Below are 6090 nucleotides of genomic sequence, written 5' to 3'. Positions count from 1 at the left end.
CACAGGCTCCTCGAGCTGGGCGTACACAACACGCTCGAGGAGGTCGCCGAGGCGCAGAGAATACCGCAGCTGGAGAGGCTGTCGGGCACCAAAACGGAAGACGAATCTTCGACCTGCTCGGGATTCGATATCATGAGGCGCGGGGACTGAAGGAAACACTGCTACCGGAAGTCAGGGACACCATACAGACGGAAAACATGCCGAAGAACATGCACCCGGCGCATGACGTGCAAAGACTTAAACGAAGGGCGGTAGCAATCCTCGAGGAACACGGAAGACGAGAAGGCGTCCTCTTCGTCGATGCAGCCAGGTACCCGCTGCCCGCAGGTAACGTTGATGGTGACGAGGGACGACGACCACCACCGCCACTACAACCAAATGTGCGAGACGAACCGGGGATGCCAACACCACCATCGCTACTAGTACTACGACAAAAACGGCAGCAGCAACAGCGGCAACATCAATGACACGGCCGGCCGACGGCGGCGGAGCACGCCTTCTTCATGGCGGTCGTAGATACGAAGGGAAGGATTCGAGTCCCGTCATCAGCGAGGCTGCCGTCGACCGACGCAGCGGAAGAGATGGCCATAGCCTTCGCGGTACTCCACGGAGGTACGGAGGATAGCCTGATCATAAGCGACTCCAAATCAGCGATCCGGAACTACACCAAAGGTTGGGTGTCCGCGGATGTGGCGCGCATGCTCAACGCCAGAGCCGGGGACTTCGTGTCCGGCACGATTACGAACAAGTCCTTCAAATGGTTCCCCGCGCACGTCGGGGAGCGTGGCACTAAAAAAGACAACAGCCGCGACAACAACAATACTAACGGCCGAAAACACACCGGCATCCCGCCCAACCACAACGAGCGTGCCCATCTCGTCGCGAGGCAGCTTACCCGCCGCGACGCGGTCACCCAGAGGGCAGCCGCCGTTGTTGTGTGGGACCCCAGCGGAGGAGTTACCAACACAACCCAAATCGCGGCGGACGGAGCTGGGGGCCACGGGGACGCCTACCGCGATATCGAGGAGTTTCCGGCCTCGTACCGAGAGGTTCTTGAACACTACAGGAAAGACCGTATGAAATATCCACAACCCCACGGGCGGCTGGACAAGTCCCAGGCAGTCGACCTGAGGCGGTTGCAGACGGGCAATTTCACCAACCCCTACCACCTGCGCCACCTGTGGCCCGCGCTGCGCCCGTCGCCCGGCTGCCCGTGGTGCGAGCACGAACGGGCTGATATGGTCCATATACCTTGGGAATGCCAACGCCATGAGGAAGAAGGACCAAGAGGAAGGGGGAAGACAACAGCAGGACCCTCTGAAGCGGGACGCCTCGCTGAGAGATGGCAAGCCGCCCTCCTCAGCGAGGCACCCGAGGACCAGGAGTGGGCCGTCCAGCGGGCCAGGGCCATTGCCGAGGATCTCGAAAGATTTTTCTCCGGCGATGGACCCCTGGCAGCCTAGCCCCGGGCACCAACAGCCATAACCGTTGGACTAATAAAGATTATTCTTATCCTATCCTAGCTACAATCAATATAGCCAGTATAGGGACAATTTCTATCAAAAATGCCACTTGCAAAAGGTTCGCGGTAATACAGGCTGCAATGTCTAGAGCCAGCACATTTATGATATTCGTCATGCAAGGGGCATTGACCGAGAGCTGGCATTAATAATAGCAGCGATATGGCTCAATGCTGGTACTATGCTAGCAACACAATGGCTGCTGCATTGACATAATATTCGGCCTGTCTCGGTTACAACTCAGGGCCAGCATTGAATTGGGTGTCACTATGCCAATATGCTAGCGTTGGTTAAGAATTGGTACCAATTTCTGCCAGAATTGGGCCATGATTGGACCATTGCTGGTGTGCTGCTTGGGATAGTTGTGCGTGTGTTTATATATGTGTGTGCGTGAGGAATAGATTATCTGCCGAAGACTGCCCAATTTAAAATATACAGGGTGGTCAACGTTAAGTCGACAGTTTTTTGTTTTAATTAGGTGCTTAGATGTACGTGAAGACCACCTCTACAGTAAGGATATGCTCCCAGGGGCACACATAATGAGGTGGTAATGATTGATGTCGGTGGCTTAATTAACTAAAATCGTACAATTAAATTTTTAGTGGCTGCAGTAAGCCGGCATGTCTGCATTGAAAGGTTAGACGCAATCGTGTTTCTACACAATTTCATTTGGCAGAATTCTTCTAGATCATCCGTGCTCCGAGCACGGATGAGCTAGAAGAACTGCGAAGTTTAATTGTCATTCGCATGATTACGCATGCAAGACAGTGAGGCCCGGTTCAAATCTCCTGCCTTATCTCGGTATAACAGAAGCTACAATCGGTACAGGCTGCGCGGTTCGGTGTTTTGATAGCGGTTCCGACTTCTGCGCTTTGCGATTACGCCAGCCGAGAGTGAAAGAGGGCCAGTTATCACTTTTGCATTTGCCTCCACCCCGTTGTCAAGCTAAACACCGTACGCAGCAGGCACGTCACAAAAGGGAGGAGCTTAGCGCCGGACTTCACTGTCCTGCATGCGTAATTATGCGAATGTCAATTAAACTATGCAGTTCGATATCTGGGGGTACGGATGCGCTAGAACAATTCTGCCAAATGAAAATGCGTAGAATCACGATTGCGTCTAACTTTTCAATGAAGACATGCCTGCTTACTGCGGCCACTAAAAAGATAATTATTCGAGTTTAGTTAATTAAGTCACCGACATCAATAATTACCACCTCATTCTGTGTCCCCCTGGGCGCATAACCTTACTGTAGAGGTGGCCTTCACGTACATCTAATAGCCTAATTTTAGAAAATACCTGTCGACTTAACTTTGATTAACCTGTATATCTATTGAATTATGTTTGGTATAAGTGATGGCTTGTAAAATTATCGCGTGGTGTACAAATGAGCAAATCTTCTTTATATTGAGATCTTCATATCAATTGTGCATTTAGCGGAAACCCCTTTTAATTAATAATGGTGGTACCTGTCGTTAGTAACTATATGAGCTTTTACCATTGCAAAGGAAAACGCCACTGCGTGGTAGGGACTTGGCCTTCCGCTGCTAAGCCCGCGTGTTCGGGATCGAATTGCAGTCGCATCTCATTTTGGACGAAATGCGAAACACGTGCCTACCAGTGCACTGAGTGTTAGAGAACCCCAGGGGGTCAAATGTAAGCTGGAGCCCCCCACTACGGCGTGCCTCCTTAGCATATCTTGGTTATGGCTCGTAAACACCAGCATTTAATTTACCTTGCCGCGTAGGAGATGATCCAGACCCAACTTTTATATTTACCTATGCTTTTCATATATAAGTGGGCAACAAAAAAATCTTATATAAGTGCTCGAGACTCTCGATTACCTGTGCTATCTCGACATTCAAGTCTTGGCATTTTATTTTTATTTCTACCATGCGCAGGCGCCATTTGTGATCAATTCCCTAATTAATGTTAACGGCCTGAAAAATGGTGCAGAAAACATCATCCTAATGTTTTATAAGTATCAGCACGCATCGCTCTCTTACCGGAAAAAGTGTGTTCCTACATTTACGCTAGTGTCTAGGTGACACTAGACACTAGTCTCTGGGTAGTCTCTAGACACTAGGTTGCTAATAACTGACTTTGTCAATGCATATCTAGATGCAAGGTTTCGTGTGGATTTGCTACTGGCACAAATTTTTTCATAAGACAGCCATTAAAATGCTTATTACATGTTTACTCAAACAATTTAAGTATTCATTAAGAAACGTCCTTATTGTCCTCGGTAAAACCACTACTCGAAGAGAAGAAAGAAAATGCGAGTATATAGAACACGAAATAAAAAATGTTCTTGCGTTTCGGCTGCCTTTTCATCTGACATATACCGCTAGCGCCACCATGTAACCTTTTCTTGCATGCGCTAATGGTGAAGCCCTCAAACTGCGTAAATAAACGTCAGGCGTTGGTTGGTCCCCGCTGGGAGCTCTCGCTTTTCGCAAGCGTTGCGCCTCTCCGGCCGTTAAGCCCGCCGCGTTAGGCCTCACCTACGGCTGCGTCACCGTGACGCTACTACTAAACTGTTATTTGAGCGGGACATGACAAACCATTAAAGACACTCACAGAGTTGACCATGCTCTGTGTATCTCTGCTTAGAGCTGTCGTTTTTTTTTTTTTGCCCTCGCTCTGCGATATGCTAGGTTAGTTCAGCGATAGGTTAGTTCAGCTGATATAGCGACTGCCGCGGAAAGACGTTTGTTCGTTACACGAAACCTAACTTTCTCACGCTTTTCGAATCTGTGTACAGCTTCACGCGCTAGCGTCAGAAAAAAAAAGCTTTTTGCAGAGCGAAGTTATCTGGTGTGAAATTTGTGTTTAGTGCAACACTATTTACAAAATATGTTATTATGCTAAGTAAGCCTTTTTAGTCACAACGTGAGAGAAAGTGCTTTAAGTACATCCTAACTTATTCCAACTTAGAGTGCGTTGTAAAGTGCTGAAAAAAAACAACAAATTTGAACGCATCGTTTGCCCCTACTAGGTGAAATCAGAATCGTTCCTCTCTACATTGGCGAAACGTTCAAAACTGCTCATTCCTGCGTAAGGCGATTCAACAGTTTTACCGCAGTGATCTTATTCAGATATTTAGTACACGTTAAACGTACTATGAGACAAAATGAGCATGATGCGGGCAACACCAGTGTTGCAGGACGTGGTCTGAAGAATAGCGATGCTCAGAGAACATTCTCATCACAACATATAGTTAGAAAGCAATACAAAAGCCATTTCTTTCTACGAAGCGGCCTGCAATAAAGCCTGGATTTAGCTTCTGAGCGGTAACGTCGGGTCATCACTTCTTTCCTGACTTATGGGAATGGTTAGCGTTGTATTCTATATTCAATCCATCACAGTTCAACAGATTAGGCAGGAATATTGCAACACTCTGATCAAGTTATTCAAGCCTCAGTGAATATATCAATTAAGTTAATGCGAGCATTCGAGAAAAAAAGGATTGTTGGATGATTCAAGTTGGCTTGACTTAGCAAATAACTGACAAATGTTATACGCTGCGTGTTGCTAGCAGCTACTCTACAGGGAGCCTTAGTTCATCCTAGTATTTGCATTGAGCTAGGGCACAGCTCATGAATTTGGTGTTAGCGGCCGTAGTTATTTCGGGAAAGTTTGGATCTGCAATTCGAACACGATATGAACGTTATTAGTTGGCACAAACACCAGCGATATCTGCTTAGTACGAATGCCAAACGTCTAAAATTTCGTTTTGGGTGAGGAGATCCATGTACAGTTTTCAGAAGGTGGCCAGTAACTTAAATTTTATATAAGTCGACCATTTATTCGGGTGAGGAGGCAGGGACGTGTGGCGAGCTCTTTCTCCTCGCACAAGCAAGACCGTGTGCGAGCCGGCGCGGCGCTGCTTGAATGTGTTCACGTCGTGCGCTCCCGAATGATTTCGATATGATTTAGCTCGTTATTCGTCAAATTAACGTTATGCCAGTTCATACAATGTTGTCGAATAAACACTGCGCACTTTTTCGGAGCTGCGGTTGATGATATTTTTTCTTGGCTGTGCAAACATGCAACGTGCATCATTAGTCATGGTGGGTGTATGTGTTGCGAACTGTATCGGCGAAGAGAACCAGTGGGCGAAGAGAACCAGCAAAATCTTCACACTACCTGGTCGCTTGGCGTGGTAAATGAAACGCAAGATATTGTGCTCGTGTACGTCCAATCCTTTGCAACCCCGAAACATCCAATTGCCAATCGTGCTTCTAGCGGCCATCGTCATCTTCATCGGCCGCCTTTTATTTATGGCGCGCTCAGGTGTATGTGCATGTGCCTCGTTCATCGCGTTGCCAGGTTAGAAAAAAAGAAGAAGCTATATTTCTTCTCCTATTTTTCTAACCTCGCCGCACGCAGCACGAGGAACTGCGAGGTTAGAGTTATGACACATTTTTCTGAGGCACCAGCATCGTTCTCACTTCTTTCAAGTCTAGTAGACTGAAATCACTGTACTAGGTCCGCGCTAGGTTCCCGTGTGAGGCTGATGGCGTTGCTCAACACAGCCACCACTTTGATTGGTGAACTGGTATGATAC

Source organism: Dermacentor silvarum, chromosome 8 (genome assembly GCF_013339745.2).
Source record: "Dermacentor silvarum isolate Dsil-2018 chromosome 8, BIME_Dsil_1.4, whole genome shotgun sequence".
In the NCBI taxonomy this organism is placed as follows: Eukaryota; Metazoa; Arthropoda; class Arachnida; order Ixodida; family Ixodidae; genus Dermacentor; species Dermacentor silvarum.
The sequence above is the reverse complement of the archived record's forward strand: the minus strand, read 5'-3'. Positions refer to the sequence as shown.